Raw genomic sequence first — 19693 nt, forward strand, 5'->3', positions numbered from 1 at the left:
TTTTTAAAAAGTGATTGCCCTGAAATTATTAATCAAGAGAATTGTAGCAGAAGTAAATCTGAGAAAGAAAGGGAGCTAATTTTTTTCAGAGGTAACTTTCTATTCTTCTGATGTTATATTGCATCAACTTGTCAATTGATATGTTTGTGAATTAATTTTTATGTCATTACAATCTAATTGTTTGAACGATCCTGTATTGTGGCTGTGATTGCATGTAAATCTATTTACATAAAAGGCAGACAGCTTTCTGAAAAATCTCAATAGGTTGTCAGTCCAAAAGATTTTGGAGAAAGAAAGAGCAATGTCTGGCAGAAGTGTTATATGAATTATTGTTCAGAGAACACATGCAGTGTGCATCTGCTCACCACATTCTAATTTACCTAAAATGTAAAATAAAAACAAGATTCATGGCCTAAATCCAAGATATAATTACATAAGGGCATCATTATAATTCTGCTCATTGATATTTTTAAGTTGATGAATATGTTTCTGTTCAGCCATAAAGTCCATGGATACAGTCATAAGTTGTAATTTTTTTCAACTGTGACACAAATCAAGAGAATGATGTAAACTAACTTGGAAATCAACAACTGAAAATTGATATAATTTACTGTATTTGAAGTATTCAATTTTTTAAAAATTGTAGGACATTCAATCTTTTCAAAATGCAAAATTATATTTCACATCAAACCCTATTCTTGCCTTGATTATGTCACGCAGCATCGCATTAACATTTACCACCGGTTCTGAGTGCTGAAAACCTTTTGATTTTGACATTCTTTGATGGTAATTGCACTTTTGTTTGTCTTTGTTTACACAGAAAAGAAGCTGACAGCAAGAGTTTATTTCCAACATGATATAATGCATGCACAATCAGCTGAGGCTATGCCAGTTACCACTGCCAAGCAGCTGGTGGCTGGCTCATTTATTCCAGCTTTAGTGCTTGGTCTGGGGAAGAGCCAGCTATATCTGCAGCAGGAAGAGTGTTTCACTCATTTGTACCAAACTACAGGAAGAAAATCTAGTTGTGTTGAGCCTGTCGGGCTGGAAACAGTCCAGCAGACCAGACTTTCAGCTCTCAACATCCACAGTAGAGATGGTCAAACCTTGGTAATTATTCATCCGAATAAATGAGCCAAATAGTTAATTTAGTACGAGGTTCGAGGTGGGAGCAGAGCAAACCAGAGATCGTGGCAAGGCATTAACAAATAGATCCTCTTTAAAATTACTTTATTTCACTTGGTGGTCAGATGGGACCAACCAGCAAATGGGAGCATGCCCTCTGGCAGGGGATTAGTCCACACTGCGGATCCTTGGCTGTTAGAGGGTGGAAAAGGTGGAGAGGAAGGAAGAGAGAATATAATGGCACTGGAAGTGGATTGACTCACAGGGAAACACTGCACTCAACAACACAGAGGTTGACAATCTCTGAGAGGAAAAGGAGAGAGGGCTCTTATTCCTTCCACATCATTGGGAAAATTTCATCTTTCCTTTCACCGCCAAGTAACCTAGCTCATTTGCAATCCATCCAGACATGATCCCCTTCAAATTAGGCCCCTGTTGGAGAATTCCAGAGAATAAGTATGTCTGCAGGAATAAAATTCTTCAGACCCTTGTTTTAAATGATTGACCTGTTATCTTGAAATTACATTCAAGACTATCCTACTACTGAAGACATCTTGACATCTGCCCTTCCAAATTTCCTTGGATTTTATGTTTCAATAAGATCAGCCCGCATTACTTTAAATTCCAAACCAGACAGTGAAAATGCTTTTAGCTTCTCTTGAGAAAGCCATTCTCTTATCCCAGAGACTTGCCTGATCAATCTCCTTTGCACTACCTCCAATGCCACTCTATCCACTCTGAGGTAAAGAAACCACAACTGGGTGCAATATTCCTGGTGTGATCTCCCCAACACCCTGTGCAATTTCAACAAAATGACCATATTTCTAAACCCCAATACCTTTGCAATACAACCAATATATAATTTCTCCTCTGAGCAACTTGCTGCACTTGCCTGCAAAATTCTGGCAATTCATGAACTAGCAGTAGGACCCCTTACAATTGTTTTTCATTTAGATAATAATCTGCTATTTGATTAGTTGGAATTCTTACAATGAACTCACAAACAAGTAACTTTGATCAGCAAAGCCTGCTTCTGAAACAGCTCTCCTATATTTGAACCAAAACATCTCCTGGTCTTAGCTTTCTAATCTTCCCTTCACATCCTGGCTATGACCCTCAAGATGCCTTGCCTCCCCCCCCTGCCTGTTCTCATACAAACAAGTACCTTCCGCTATCCCCTCAGCAGTTTGGATTTTCTATTCATCCCTGCCTGGATTTCCAAAGTTTCTTGAATTTCTCAATCTCCCTTATTGACATTGCCTGCCAGGCTAAGGCCATGGATTGAGACTGTAGAGCAGTGGTTTACAAACTATCCACCTAAACTTACATACAGCCTTAAGTATTCCCTATGCCAAAGGTGGTCTGTGATTAGTAAGGGATTAATGACTTAAGGTGGTATGCGAGTGGAAAGAAAAAAAATTGAAGGGCACTGTTTTAATCATACCTAATTGACTTATTATGTACACTGTTTCATAACTCCAAAAGAAATGGGCTATTGACAATTTTTCTCAAGCAAAATATTTCAGTAACAATTGGGTCTAGAGCAGTGATTCTCAACCTTCCCTTCCCACTCACATACCACCTTAAGCAATCTCTTACTAATCACAGATCACTTAGGCCATAAGGATTGCTTAAAGTGGAATGTAGGGGCAGTTTGAAAACTACTGGTGTAGAGCATCAAGGCCAGATGCAGTCAGGCTCTGGTGTTAGGTGAGTGAACAGATAAATGGCTGATAGTTAGGAGCAGATACCAGCAAGATCAGGAATGAGAAATGTGTCAAAACCAAGGTTAGAATCAAAATAATGTGGTGATTCTTAAATAAATACCAATGGTAATAGTCTCCAACCAACAGGAATGGCTCTAAAACAAGCATTGATATTGGAATGTTGAGAGAGAGTGGTCAGGAGTTAGGACTGAGATCAGGGAGTCTGGAATGAGACTGTAGTGATTTCATTTCACTTTTCTGGGATGTGACTAAGGTGAATCCACTTTGGCCACTGAAGGAAAACAGGGAAATGTGGGATTTATCTTTGTGGAGTCTAAACAATCTGGCCTGCACTATTCCTGGGATTTTCCTTCCATGGTCACACATGCAATGCTCCAAAGGAAATGCTACATGGGAATGATACAATCCGATCAGTGATGACTCAGATGCATTGGTTAAGATTTGTGGAATGACATAATCCAACCCAAATTCATACAATTACATTTCACACTGGAAAATGCATTGATTTTCAATGGGGTAGTGGTGAATAAAGCATCACAATCCATCTGAATTTCTTGGTCTTGCTAGTTACCTTATGTGATGAAATGGATATGCTACTGCAAGTTAGCTTTTTCACTGTGATCAGAAGCCATATGGACACAGCCTACTTTTCGTGATGTTCATTTACCTGGAGAATGTGGTCAATGATTTATACAGACATAAATATCTATTTTTATATGCACATATAAATGTTTTGACATGACACAGATGCCATTGATGCACATGTGAATTTCATTTGTCTTTGGCCTGTTCCTGTCATCTGATTTATCACAAGACCCCTGTAAACTCGGCTGAGTGAACAGTAAAAGGGTGTTTATTTTATAGTAATGTTGGCTCACATTCAGCATAGTGATATTCAGATTGTCAAAAATTTCCAAAAACCTTAACCAGTTGATTAAAAATTCCTTTCTAAATATTTCCTCACAGATTTGCACTTTCTAGGCAATGAGCATGTGTTGAGATTTGTGTTTTGCTTTCACTCGTTAGGTTAATGTACAGTGGGACAGTAAATAGAGTCACCGCCTTGAGGGCCAATGTGCTGAGTTCGACCTTGACTTGGGTGCTGTCTGTGTAGAGTTGCTGCATTCTGCTGGTGACTTTGAAGGTGCTCCAGGTTTGCTCCCACATCCCAAAGATGTCTGGATTGATCATTTAATTGGACATTGTAAATGGCCCCTTGTAGAAAGGCGAGTGAATGAATCTGAGGAATGTATGCAAATCAAATAGGTTTGATGTGGAAGTAGAGTGAATGGTTAGCATGGACTCGGTTTCCATAGTGTACCCCTCTATATCTCCACATGTCAAGAAGTGAACATTTTCTCTTCTTTAATTCAGCTTCAGCAATAGGCACTAATGTAAATTTGAACATGGAACAGGCTGCTTACTCTATATCTACACTCTTCCCACACAGTTTCCATGAAAAATGATTATGGTCCCCACATGCAATAGTTGGTGTCCTTTTTTACAAATACCCGTTTGGATAAATATTTACCCATTCTATGCACATAATCAGGGTTCCTTATAGATCCATTGGTCCTAATAGAACTAGTGGACTGATCTTTTATCTTCTCAGTGTCATATTCTAGTGCTCTCTCAATGTCTTTTCCATAAAGAAAGCTATGAAACATAGAACATCTCTCCTTTGTAAATATATAAACAATTTGGCTTCAATCATCATCTGCAATAAGGAATTCAACAGGTTCATCTCCCTCTGAGTGAAGGAACTTCTCATTTCAGGAAACTTTACTGCATAATCAGAAACTTCTTCAGATTCAGATTTCAGATTTACTGTCAGAGTATATACACGACATCACAAACAACCCTAAAATTCCTTTTTCCTGCATAAATTACCACTAATTGGTTGTGCAAAAAAAATGTACACAATGTAAACAAATAAATTAACTCTAAACAGACAACAAATGTAAACAAACTGACCCGTGCAAACCAGAGAGAACAAAAGAAAATCAATGAAGTGCACAAATCAGAGTCTTGAAATGAGTCTCTGATTGAGTTTGTCATTGAGGAGTCTGATGGTGGAGGGGTAGCAGCTGTTCCTGAACCTGGTGGTGCGAGTCTTGCTTTTGATTCCCTGCATCAACTGTTTAACACCTACTGAATTCAGTACCTTTTAATGTGATTGGCTTTCAAAACTCCAATGAACACCATCTAATTGATTCAACCTCTTAATATTACTTGGAATCACTTTGATGAACCTACAACACAAGTCCTCTGAGGAAGTGCTTTCTTTCTTTGTGTGAATAAAGTATGTGTCAAATTTTTCTGTTGAACAAAGACCATATTATTTTCAGATAGTCAGTAAAAAGGAGTGGGGTAAAATTGGTGAGACCAGGGATATGAAGGTCCTCTTAAGCCTAATGGTAGGACCAGAGTATAAATTACAAATACCTGTTCAGCTGCAACAACTAAGTGTTTTGGTACTTGGTATACATTTTAAGACTGGCATCTCGTCAACGACAATTAACTCATTATCATTATCACAGCATACATTTTTTAAACTGGCAGCTGGTCACATTAATGGTCTGGCCAGTTGCAGATTGGGTCATGAGGAAAAATCAATAGCTGCAAGATTATGTCTGGGAGAAATGGCCGTGGTGTAAGTAGGGACAGTGAGAAGTCAATGATCAGTAGTTGGGCAGGAAAACTTCTCTTAGCACCTTCAGAGTGCATAAGGATGTATTCCCAGAGGCTACCAATTCCCTTTAACTACTCCGCAAAAAGAAATTCAGCTGCCAATAGTTAGCATTAGGTTTCCAATAACACTGTGAAGGACTGATTTAATTGTTAACAAAACCCCCCCCCCCACCCCAGTTTTAATGCATAGCACTTGTACAAAATCCATCATCAGATATAGACAATGGTCTCTGCATAGCTAATTGGAAAGCTGTTCTTATTTTTTTAAGGTATAATCATTCTGACGTCTTTCCACTGTAGAAGATTAATGTTGAGATACATGTTTCAAAGGTATGCTCCAAGGTAAGGGATTGTTCAAGTTTTCTTTCACAAAATTACATGCTTTCATTAATTTGTTTATGACAGAATGAAAATTATGCCAGAGATAAAAGTCATTTTTAAACTTTACCTTTGCATCTTGTCTGAATTGCTAGAATTATTTCTATTATGTGTGAATCTGAAATGTGAATCACTAATCATTTCTCACCAAGCCAATGGCATGACTCATCAGAAGGGAAAAACCTTAGCTTCAGTCTGAGTTCAGCCTCAATTTAACCTGAAGTATGTTGGTGGGACTGGGGGGAGCGATTTAGTTGGAAGTGGGAAGCGGGAGGAATTTCAGAACTTCAATATGTGTTATTTTTAATGAACATAATTGATTTTAATGTTATTTCTGATGTTGTGGTCAGTTGCAGGAAAGTCATCTGAATGCAAATATTTAAGGGGTCAATTCAAAGTTGGAATTTTGTGTTACTGGGAGATGTGAAACAGAATGAACAATCATTGAAAAAAGACTCTCAGTCTGTTATGCTCAAATAATCCCTCACCAAGTGCTCCTGGGAGGATCTCGAGAGAGATACTGTTCCTCAGCATCGGCAGAAGGAAATGTTTTGTTGAAGTAAAGGAAGTAAGAACGGAGGTGATTAGAAGGGGTGTAGAATTGTGTTCCTTGTTTCACATTGGTCCCTATTAAATCAAGCAATCTGAGCTGTTTGAGGCAGAGAATCCTTTTCAGCGTAAGGAAGTGATGGCTTTCCTGCAGTTTTCAAAGTTTTAGATTAGTGGACTGGGGTACATTTTCAATTGCAGAGAAAACTGTAGTTGGACTCTGCTACATTTGAAGTGTAGAATGTGACTCACATCAGGAATAAGAACCGGAGTGTATCCTCTCACCAGAAAAAAAACATTCATTTTTTAAATCTCTTTATCCTTCTCATGGAGTGAGAGCCACAAGAGAATCTTCAGTCTGTTCCGTGATAGGATAGACTGAAAGAGTCTCTTCTCCTTTCCATGTACCCACAACTTCTCCTTGCACCATGTGCATGAACTTGCCTAGGTCCTACTTCTCCCAGCTGTGTGGTCACAGAGCAAGCAAGGATCATGGAAATGGTGATGATGTTCAAAACTCTTGCTGGGTGGTGGTAATCTGAGCTAAGCTCATTCTGCCCCTGTGGCATTTGTTATAAAGGTTTTTTTGCACAAGCCAGACCCCCAAGAATGACAGAACCATGAATTTCTGCTGATAGTGAGTGACAAGCTTGTTCTCTTCTTCCTTCAAAATTTGGAGATGCAAAGAGACTTGTGAGTCCACGTGCAGGATTCCCTAAAGTTTAACCTCCAATAAAGAAAGCGAATGCAATGTTGGCGTTCATTTTTAGAGGAATAGCACACAAGAGCAGGGATGTAATGATGAGACTCTCTAGGGCATTGGTGAGACCTCACATGGAGTACTTTGTACAGTTTTGGTTGCCTTATTTGAGAAAGGATGTGCTGGTATTGGAGAGTATTCAGAGAAGATTTACTGGAGTGATTATCAGGAATGAAAATAGCATATGAGGAATGATTGTTGGCTTTCGGACTGTGCTCGTTGGAGTACAGAAGAATGAAGGGATCCTCAGAGACATTTTGAATGCTGAAAGACTTGGACAAAGGAGATGTGACAGAGGTTTTCCCTGCAGAAGGAGCATTTTTTGGTATACAGGAAAAGTCTATGTGCAGTGCACCATGAGAACTTGGATATGTCTAACCTGCATCCTTTCCTAGTGCTGTCTCTCACAGAGAGAAACAAAGTTAGAAGCAACTACATTGAAGAAATTTAATCAAGGGAGTGCCCCTCACCCAAAGTCACTCAACAGGTTTTTCAAAGTCCTGTTGACTTGGTTGGAATCCTAAACCTGTCACAGCCCACTGCAGCATTAAGAGTCAAGAAACTGAATGACTTTCTAAATATTGCTTTTACTTGTTTTCCCCCAAGCAGAAAACATGTCAGGAAACCCTACTGACAACACTCGAGAGATTGTGGATGTTGTAACCTGGGGCAAAGAACCACCTACTGAGGAAATTGATAGGGCGAGCAGCATCAGTGGAAGAAAGAACTATTGATGTTTTGGGGTCCGAACCCTTCAGCAACACTTGAAGTTGGACCATTCTTTTTCTCTCACTGGTGCTGCTCATCCTACTTAGTTCCTCCAGTAGATTGACAGGCTTCCAATGAAAGACAGAAAAGTTTCCAAAGCAGAGAAAGGTGACCAACTACAAACGTTGCTAATAAGTAGGACACAGTTCCCTCTTTGCACCTCCCTGCCAAACTCTTCATGAATATTGAACCTGATTTTCCCCAGTTACATTTCTCAGACCACACAATTCATGCAGTAAATCACATTTCCACCAATTTTACATAAAGAAAATAAACATACATTTGTGTGGCCTGGTGAGGCTCAGTCCCCCCAAAAAATTCAAATTTAGGTTCGTTTTCCTTTGCTCCAGTATTTTTGCTTTAATGGGATTTTATCATAATATTGTAGGTTTGTACATGAATAAAAAAATATCTAGTTTCCTGTGTTTCTACTTTTGTTACATGTTTTGGCTCATTCTAACAGTTCTAACCCATCCTAATAAGCACATTAACAATGGGCTCAGGCCAGAAATTTTGATTCTATTCCTTTGCTTCTTATGGATGCAGCTTGACCTCCTGAGTTTCTCCAGCCCCTCTGTGGATTGCACTGCACTCACAGCGTCTGCAGCCTTTCCTGTTTAACTTCATCAAATCCTATTGTTTTTCATTTTGTAGATTACTGCATATCCTACCGCAGGCATATTTGCCACAATTTATGGCTTGCTATTTATAGGATATAGCATATTTGACATTAGTCATGTAACACAATTCAAATGATATCACATTAGCTGACAGTTATACAACAGCTTGACATAGACTTCCATATATCTCACCAGGGGAGGGGTGGATAGTGTGGGGAATTATACAGACAGATTGATATAGCCCTGTCTACGACACGATTACTGTCCCATACTACCAAAATCTAAATAGTTAGAGCAGAGATATTTCTTGCCTGTTTGACAAACTTACTAGTGTTTTTTTTTGAGAATATAACAAGGGAAGCAGATGGATGTTGTTTACTTGGATTTTCAGAAGGGCCTCGAGAAGGTACCACATAAAGACTTGTACAGAAGATAAGGGTGCATGGAGTTGGAGTGATGTATTAGCACAGATAGAGGATTGGTTAACTAATAGAAAGAAGAATTGGGGGGCAGGGTTGTTTTTTTTTTCGGTTGGCAATCAATGGTGCTGGGCTTGCAACTATTAACGTATACATAAACAATCTGGAAGAGAGGACAGAGTGTAGTGCATCCAAGTTTCCTGATGGCATTAAATTGAATGGAAAAACAAAATGTACAGAGAGTCTGCAGAGAGATATAGATAGGTTAACTGAGTGGGCAAGGGTCTGGCAGATGGAGTACAAAGTTGGCAAATATGAGTTTATCCACTTTGGAAGAAAAAAATAAAGATCAGAATATTATTTGAATGGATTTGGGAGTGCTTCTGCATGAATTGCAAAAGGTTGGTTTGCAGGTACAGCAGGCAATCAAGGCGGCAAATGTAATGTTGGCCTTCATTGCAAGGGATTGAATTTAAGAGCAGGGAGGCTATGCTGCAAGGGTACAAGGTACTGGTGAGACTGCTTCTGGAGAACTGCCTGCAGTTCTGGTCTCCTTACTTGAGGAAGGATGTACTAGCTTTGGAGGTGGTACAGAGGAGGCTCACCAGGTTGATTCCAGGGATGAAGGGGTTGGCCTATGAGGAGCAATTGAATTGTCTTGGATTGTACTTGCTGAAATTTAGAAGAATGAGAGGGGACCTTATGGAAAGGTTTAAAATATTTCCATTGGTGGATGAGACTAGAACTAGGGGACGTAGCCTTAAGTTTTGGGGTAGTAGATTCAGGTTAGAGATAAGGAGGAACTAATTTACACAGAGGGTGGTGGTGAATCTATGGAATTTGCTACCCATTGAGAAGTGGAGGTGACCTCAGTAAATATATTTAAGTCTAAATTGGATAGACTTTTACATAGTAGGGGAATAAAAGGATATGGGGAAAAGGCACATGGCTGGTAATGAGCCTCTCATCCAATCAGCCATGATCTCATTGAATGGCAGTGCAGGCTCAATGGGGCAGATGGCAGACTCCTGCTCCTATTTCTTATGTACTTAGGAGTCTTTGTTTACTGGTAGCTTGTCCTTTCCCCTCATCTCCATGACAATGGACAATGTCTTGTGAATCTTATTTTTAAAATGGTGGTTTCTACAGTTTATGCAAGACTCCAGAAATTGTACAATTCACAACTGAACTTTTCCTATTGTTCAAGATTGATACTGATTGATTTTTCAGTGTTCAACACCATTAAGATCAGCTCTTATAGTTAAATGTTGATTTTTGTCATGTCCTGACATGTATCAAATTCCAGTAAAAATACAGAATTAATTTTTCTGGTGTACTTTGACAGCTGATGGACAGAGAGGGATAGATTGGGGTTTCTGCTGTCCTTTGATTGAAGTGTAGCTGGTGAGTTCCTGTTTCAGTTCTACCATTGCCTAATAGCACAGTGGAATGCTGATGTTCAGAGCAGGAGCAAAAATGTGTGACTCCAGGTTCTTAAGGTGACACTGAAGCTTGCTACTGGCATTGGACTTTCAAACTACATTTTCTGACATGTTACGTCGACTGCTAAAGCAGGAAATGGATGAAATCTAGTTGTTAGCAGGTATGTCAAGCAATGTATTTTGAACAATGGTAAGCAGGCAAAATGTTTGATCTATGCAACAAGACCTAAGTTGAATATCTAATAGAGAAAAAATAAGTATGAAGCTGACCAGGTGTAGCATCTAGAGTGCAAGCTACCAGAATTCTTAACCAATGTGAAATGGCTCCAACTAAACCTTGAAATGAGTATTGTTCCATGTACAGTTTTAAGGTGATAAGTAGGATTAGGGGAGATTTGAGGACATTTTTCTTTATATGGAAAATGGTGGAAATCAGGAACTCTGACCGAAAAGTCTTGAAGACAATAACCCTTACTTCCATAAATTCATTCCCTGTCATTGCATTTAAGTTGCTGAATAATCTCCTCAGTTCATTACACTTTCTTTCCAAAATTAACTTCAATGATTCACTGGATACATGTCACGGCAGAACTACATTTTAATAACATGAAAATGTAATGACCTAGAAATTAGACTGAGCTGCACATTTTTATGGATAAGGGTGATTTACCATGGAGCAGATCATACACACAATATTCTTGGAGAGAAATCATGACCAATGGGATCAAGAATGGTGATTCTTTTGACTATTTCCTGGCATTGTATATGCACCTACTGAAGTTAGCGATTATACAGTGTCTAGTTCTGTGATCACCAATATATTGGAGTTTAAAACCGTGACCTTTGACAAGGAGAACATCTCTCAGTAGACAGACAAGGAGATTTGAATTGAAAAGAATTACTCAATATAACTTTAATATTTGATCTCGGCACACTAAATCAGGTCTCATTGGAAGGGGGGCATGCACATACAATAGATATCACTATAATTTCCCCTACTACCACACATTATAATTCCTTTACAGCACCCCTTTCTTTAGCTAGTCGGTGGCTGCCATGCAGAGAAGTCCTTCCTTTAAGATCTGAACAATTTCCCATAACTCATTGAAACAATGATGCAGCTATAATGATTTTTGCATGCATCTGTGGTTGGGAAACGTGTTGGAGATTTTAAGGCATTGAGAATATCAAATGACTAGGGCCATCAAGGCACATCAAAAGAGATGCAGTAACATTCCCTCTGATTGAACTGGCCAGGACTCAAAGCATGGAGCCATCAGTCTTGGTCCATGGAAGAACTAACATGAGGTTAAAACTAATTGACCTTTCCTCCTTAACCTACTTGTCACAAAAGTACAAATCCATTTTAGGACGATGACTCCAGCCTCCGTGGAGACAAAGACCCATTTTTTACCACAGCCATTTGTACTCGGACCATGGTTCTTGATATACACGTGGCTCTTCATAAACTCTAATTTCTGTTCAGAATGTGATATTTTACAATATTGAAGAGTTGTATTTCTGGCACTGCTCACACAATGTACTGAGTGAGGCCTCCATCGATCATGGTCGACCATGAGTATTGTGCCTATGGTAGTCACTGTTGAGTGGACTCTCCAGGGCACAAGCCAGGGCAGAGTTGATATGGAGATCAATCTGTTGCCAATGCAATAAGACCCCTGTCTCCATGCTAATGACCGGTCCAAAGGAGCAACAAAAGTTGATACAGTTTGGTGCTAGCAGTATCTCCGGAGTTGCCGTGCTGGTGCTGGGTCTAGCAGTCAGCCATCTTTGGGGCTCCTACACCAGTATTCTCCTCTATGTTTACTCCCAAAGCCCTTCCTGTGAGTGAGGATAGCTACAAGCCTGCGGAGGTAACTCCTAGATGAGTTACTATCCTTGGTTAATGAGCCCCATCTGCCCGGAGCAACTGATTTGAAGGCACCAGTGACTCGCCTTTACCCCTTCTCCTGCCAGTGGAAACAGCTCTGCCACGCATAAGAACTATGTCACAAGTACAGGAGGGAGTTGGATTTAGTGCTGTGGACTCTCTGCCCCCCTCACCCGCCTAGCTCGTGCTGAGGATTCTCTGCCCCCCTCGCCCGCCCAGGTCGGGCTGCGGACGCTCTGCCCCCCTCGCCCGCCCAGGTCGGGCTGCGGACGCTCTGCCCCCCTCGCCCGCCCAGGTCGGGCTGCGGACGCTCTGCCCCCCTCGCCCGCCCAGGTCGGGCTGCGGACGCTCTGCCCCCCTTGCCCGCCCAGGTCGGGCTGCGGACGCTCTGCCCCCCTCGCCCGCCCAGGTCGGGCTGCGGACGCTCTGCCCCCCTCGCCCGCCCAGGTCGGGCTGCGGACGCTCTGCCCCCCTCGCCCGCCCAGGTCGGGCTGCGGACGCTCTGCCCCCCTCGCCCGCCCAGGTCGGGCTGCGGACGCTCTGCCCCCCTCGCCCGCCCAGGTCGGGCTGCGGACGCTCTGCCCCCCTCGCCCGCCCAGGTCGGGCTGCGGACGCTCTGCCCCCCTCGCCCGCCCAGGTCGGGCTGCGGACGCTCTGCCCCCCCTCGCCCGCCCAGGTCGGGCTGCGGACGCTCCGCCCCCCTCGCCCGCCCAGGTCGGGCTGCGGACGCTCCGCCCCCCTCGCCCGCCCAGGTCGGGCTGCGGACGCTCTGCCCCCCTCGCCCGCCCAGGTCGGGCTGCGGACGCTCTGCCCCCCTCGCCCGCCCAGGTCGGGCTGCGGACGCTCTGCCCCCCTCGCCCGCCCAGGTCGGGCTGCGGACGCTCTGCCCCCCTCGCCCGCCCAGGTCGGGCTGCGGACGCTCTGCCCCCCTCGCCCGCCCAGGTCGGGCTGCGGACGCTCTGCCCCCCTCGCCCGCCCAGGTCGGGCTGCGGACGCTCTGCCCCCCTCGCCCGCCCAGGTCGGGCTGCGGACGCTCTGCCCCCCTCGCCCGCCCAGGTCGGGCTGCGGACGCTCTGCCCCCCTCGCCCGCCCAGGTCGGGCTGCGGACGCTCTGCCCCCCTCGCCCGCCCAGGTCGGGCTGCGGACGCTCTGCCCCCCTCGCCCTCGCCTCCCCCTCAAAAAATGCCTTTTTTTTTGGAGCTTTCCAGATAAGGATTGAGCAATTTCAGACATGTAATGATGAAACAGATGAAAATTTTTGTGACAATGAATTGAGATAATGCTGCATTGTAATAGTCCGTTCAATACTGTTTCCTGAAAGAATTAGAAAAGCTTCCTGGCACATCAGTGTCACAATCAGTGTCTGATATTTCAGAGAACCTTGAACATTTCTTCAAGGGATGGTTGTCCTCTTAATTTGTCAGACTTTTAATCAATGAAAACCAGAATTACATTAATGTTACCCCACTGTTGCATCTTATCAAAATGAGACATGCTAATCTTGTTGTGATAACAAAACTATTAGACGTGGTGCCCCTACCAATCAGTGTGAGTGGACAGATTAAATGTGCCACATGGGATACTTGAAAAAACTGAAACTGCAACCACACACCAAAAAAAGCAACCAGCGGTGATTCTACTGCAATGCTTGGTTGAGAAATAAGATACTGGTGAAGAAAGTGCTAAAAACATGAGAATAACATCCCTCATGTCATTGCTTTTCATGTCAGCAAATATCTTTCTTTTTAAAATATTTTTTATTGATTTTTAATAAAGAACTTGTTCAAACAAAAAAGATACAATTCAATAAGATATGGACAATTCCACAAACTAAGACATTCTGTATATTACTAACATTTCGTACATTGTAAATCATATCTATAATTCATTTTCTAAATAGTATATATCATTTTTTGAATATTTTATTTTTGATTTTCCAATACTCACTAACCCATATTAACAGTACAACCTTCTCAACAATGATGTATTACATTCAGAGTCCATTTCACCCCCCCCCCCGCCTAACCCCCTCTCTCTTCCCCCCTACACCCTAATACCACAAGGAAAAAGTTATGTAAATTAAACAAACATAAAGAACCAAAAATCTATAGAATCACCAACCCTTAAAGGAACCAAATACAAACCCAGAGTAACAAAGAAAAATGAAAAAGATACAAAACAAGAGCACGTCCTTTTGCCTGGAGCCACTCCATTTATCTCAATCGTTCCACTATTAGTACAGATTTTAACCTTTTTATTTAAGAGGTATAGCTATATCTGCATACCTTCATGAATGTGTCATATTTCTTCCTCAAATTGTTCATGATTTTCTCCAGGGGAATACAACTCTGCATTTCTGTATTCCATCGTGTAATATTTAGTTGGGAGTCAGGCTTCCATGTGGCTGCTATATATTTCCTGACTACCGCCAAGGCGACCTTCACAAACTGGAGAAGGGCTTTGACAGACTGGAATGGGACTTTCTGTTCAAAGTACTGGAGAAATTTGGACTGGGACAATCATTTTTTAATTGAGGAAAAAACCGTTCTACCATAAACCCAAACTAAAATTATATACCTTTTCTTCGTAAAAAGCTCTAATAATTCAAAGAAAGGAAAGGGAAAATAAGAAAAGAAAAACTCAAATCCCTTATCTAACCATATTACCAGATATTATATGATTAGAATTAAAAGACAAATGAAAGTAAAACAAAAATATAAAGAATGTGGAAAAGATGAAAGACAGACAATTTAATTATATTGGAGTAAAATTATAAAGTTAGATAGTGAGTCGTAAATGACCCCCATAATTTCTAGAATCTTACATCTGAATTATTAATTCATAATGATTCTTTTCCATATTCAAACAGGACATGTCACACAACCACTGATCATGAGTAGACGGGCAGCATTCCATTTGAGTAAAATCGCTTGCCTTGCCAAAAGAGAGACCAAATAAATGGTGTGACTCTGAACCAGAGATAAACAAAATCATTCCCTCCCACTGTACCAAAGAGGGCCACCAAACCTGTCAGCAAATGTCAATCACTGACTCCTTATTTAAATAATAGACGACAGATGCTGTTGAATTGTGCATTGGGTTTTGTAAATTGAGACGGAGATGCACACTGAGCTACAATGTGGCGAGGGCACTTTTTCTTATTTTTGGATCACTCCAAATGTTCACTGTTGGTCTTCGAGAAACTGAATTTTTGTGAAAACATTGATTGATTACTTTTCTGTCATGTGTGATGTCACGCAACACTAAATTGAGTAAAATATGAAAAGGCACGATAAGTACAAGGATACATGTCCTGTCAGAACACACTCTCGCAGATTGCAGAGTAAAGGTGACCACTGTCATTTTCCAAACTGGTGGAGAGTGCTGGGGTAAAGCCCCAATGCTATAGATTTGACTCTGTCAAGCCAACATAGTCTGAGGTGCTGGATGAGCTGAATGAGAATTAAGATGGGAGATTCACTGACTCTAGGAATTGAGTCAATTTTTTGCTTCTGGTACATGATTCATTCATCAACGAAGGAGCTGAAATGGGAGGGGGGGGGAGTTATCTCACAGCTCTGGGCTATGGAACTTGATGAAGTTTGTGGAATTTGAAGAGCTCTGATGAATTGGCACAGCATTTACTTTACATCAAAATATAGATGAGAGCTTCTGGAAATTAGTAAACCAGCTCCCAAAAGCCTCAATATTAGCCAGAGGCTTATTTAAATGTTCCCATTAACTTGCAGCTGTGAAGCGCATTTCTCTGTAATTCAAAAATTAAAAGCAACAGGCAAAATTAACTTCCTTTCCAATGCACAGAGTCTTGTGGAATTCCTGCTTCAAATATAGGATCCAACTTCATGGAGCTTGAGTCTCAGAAAGGCAGTCATACATCAAACTGACAGCCAAGTATTTAAGTAGATGCAACAAATAAGTATGCTGAATTTAGGTCGTCTCACACCAAAAATTTATTTGGGGAATACTTTGGAGGATTTAGTTATATTTTGCTAGATAGCAGAGGACATCTGTTTAAGGTGAGGGGACGAAAATTCATGGGAGATGTCAGGGGTAAGTGTTTATTTTAAACATAGGGTTGTGGGTGTCTGGAATTCATTGCCAGGGGAGGTGGTGGAGCATGGTACAACAGGGAAAGTTTAGATTGTTGAGTAGGTTTATGTAGGTCAGCACAACATCTGTATTGTGCTGTAATGTTCTATTTATAGTTGTTTATTTAATTTGATTTCTTATAAATGTTTAGTGGTGTGTGCTCAGTGTACAGTGGTCGTTTGTCTCTTTTGGTTAATGATGATTGTGAATGTGGCTTCTGGATCACATAACTAACTGATAATCACTTGAGTAGAACATAGAATACTACAGTACAGTACAGGCCCTAGGAGTCTCTTAAATGCCCCTAATGTTTCAGCTTCCACCACCATCCCAGGGAAGGAATTCCAGACACCCACAACTCTCCATTTTTAAAAAAATAAAAGTTGCCCCTGATGTCTCCCCTAAATTTTTTTCCCTTTACTTTGTACATGCTCTCTGGTGTTTGCTATTCCTACCCTCGAAAGCAGGCACTGGCTGTCCACCCTATCTATGCCACTCTTAATCTTGCAGACCAGTGGTTCTCAAACTTTTTCCACTCACATACCACTTTAAGTAATACTTATGCCATCGGTGCTCTGTGATTAGTAAAGGATTGCTTAAGGTGGTATGTGAGTGGGAAGGGAAGGTTGAGAGGCACCTTTGTAGACCTTATTAAGTCTTTTCTCATCCTCCTATGATAGAACGAAAAAAGTCCCAGCTCTGCTAACCTTGCCTCATAAGACTTATTTTACAATCCAGGTAACATCCTGGTAAATCTCCTCTGCACATTCTCCATAGCTTCTACATCCTTCCTATAATTAAGAGACCAGAGTTGAACACAATACTCTAAGAGTGATCTCACCAGAGATTTGTAGAGTTTCAACATAGCCTCTCTACTTCTGAACTCATTCTCCCATTAATGAAGCCCAGCATCCTATAGGCCTTCTTAATTATCCTATCAACTTGTGCGGCGACCTTGAGGGATATATGGATTTGGACCCCGAGGTCCCTCTGCTCATCCACACTCTTAAGTAACTGACCATTAACCCTGTACTCAGCCTTCTGGTTTGTCCTTCCAAAATACATCACCTCACACTTATCTGGATTGAACTCCATCTGCCACTTTATTACTCAACTCTGCATCCTGCCTATGTACTCTCATGTCCTTTGACAACCTTCAACTCCATCTACAACTCCTCCAACCTTCATATTATCTGCATACTTACTGAACAATCCTTCTGCCTCTTCATTCAGGTCATTTATGAAAATCACAGAGCAGAGGTCCTAAAACAGATCCTTGTGGCACTCCACTAGTCATCGACCTCCAGGTACAATACTTTTGTTCCACTACTACTCTCTGCTTTCTACCTGCAAGCCAATTTTTTTATCCACACAGTCAAGTTCCATGGATCCCCTCACTCAAGACTTTCTAGACGAGTGTCTCATGGGGAACCTTGACTAATGCCTTACTAAAATCCATCTAGAACACATCTACCACTCTACCCTCATCAATTTATTTTGTTATTGTCTCAAAAACTCAATGAGGCTTGTGAGGCACAATCTTCCCTTCACAAAGCCATGCTGTACAAACATTTTCCAACATATTATGCTGCACCATCATCATATGTTGCATGTGGTGAAAAGAAAATTAGGCTTTTTAAATATGCTATGGCCCCTGGGGGATTTGGGGAGGGGAGTGTAAGGTGATGGTGGTAGGGCCCCATGAGGTGTTGTAGTTCATCTTAGCAGCTGAATTCTACTTTTGATGTCCTCATTCTCATAACACTATCAAGCCAGGCCACTGATTCTGTTTCACTGAGAACTGGATGAAATGAAGTGCCAATGTGATGATCCATGAGAACTATATATGTTCCAAGCAGAGTATGGTAGGCAGGCTCAAGCAATCCCAGCAAATGTCTGCAAACCTGTTGCATCTGGTAGTGAGTAGTGTTGAGCAATCAAATAGCACATGAGAGAAAGAGGTTCCAATGATGGGTCTGGTGCACAACTCTAAAGACAAAGCTGAAGAACCTGCAATCAATGGCACCATCTGCAGTTTTTTTTGGCCATTTCCTGAGGTCTGAATCATGCAGGAATCCGTCTCCAACCAAATGGGTTCATTCCAGCTAATGTCATGAAGTGGCTGTGAGCACTGGATGTAGCAGCAGAAAAGTCCTTGGTTTAGTCCTGAAGGTTCAAGAAACTCAACAATGACCAAGATAAAGAAAATCCCTCTTCAAAAAATACAGACATTCTATTCCTGGAACACTGTGGCTGCAGTCTGAACCATTTGAATGTACTGAGGACTTGTTAAATCTTGAGACATTTCAAATGTCTGACCTCAGAAATGACAAGGACATCAGGCAGACAGGAACACTATTACCTTTATATACTCTTTCATGTGGGAAATACATTGTTGTTTCTTCATTGTGACTGGGTCAAGGTCCTCGAAGCTTGCAGCAGTTTCTCCCAAAGACTCGTGATTGAAAAAGGCAACTTACCACAATCTTCTCAAGGCAATTAGGGAAGGCCAAGAAAGATGATTTTGCTCATAATCCCTATATTCCATTAATTAATAAGGAATGTCCTTATTTGGCTTGGATGGACAATATGGATCAAATGCTTCTGAGCTTGGTGGGGGGGGGGGGTGGTGTTTCATGTTTCAATGATTCTTCACATGCAGCACAAAAGCAAATAACAAATCCGGCATCCTACCAGGGATCCTAGACTTCAAAAGCTTCATTTGAAGGGTATTGTGATCAAGCAAAATGTCATTCAGAACTTTTTATGATTACACCTACTTAAGGCAATGATTCATTTTTTTCCTTCAATTCCCCAACAATAGGACTGTAAAATGTGTTGTTGTTTTGGGAGTGCACCAATCTATCTCAAATATCATCTTTTGATTGCAAAGATTTCCCCAACCAAGATTCAGGAGTAAGATACTTTCCTGAATAAAAGCGCTTGTAGATTAATCATTAACAATAGTAGACCACGCTATGATTTAAAAAGTCCACAGATCCTGAAGATGCATCATAACTGGATGATGCCATATGAATGTATACTGACATTTAGTTCTTTGTATTTTGCTGAGTTTAATGCAGTTGATGAATCACACTGCTGCCAAAGAGAACATTTCACAATATGGAATGTCTAGTTGTCAGTAATCTGGTTAATTTAGGAGCCAAAGTGGTCAGCTGATCACAACAGTTCTTTCTATTTGGGTTTTGACTG

Source organism: Narcine bancroftii, chromosome 3 (assembly GCF_036971445.1).
Source record: "Narcine bancroftii isolate sNarBan1 chromosome 3, sNarBan1.hap1, whole genome shotgun sequence".
Classification (NCBI taxonomy): domain Eukaryota; kingdom Metazoa; phylum Chordata; class Chondrichthyes; order Torpediniformes; family Narcinidae; genus Narcine; species Narcine bancroftii.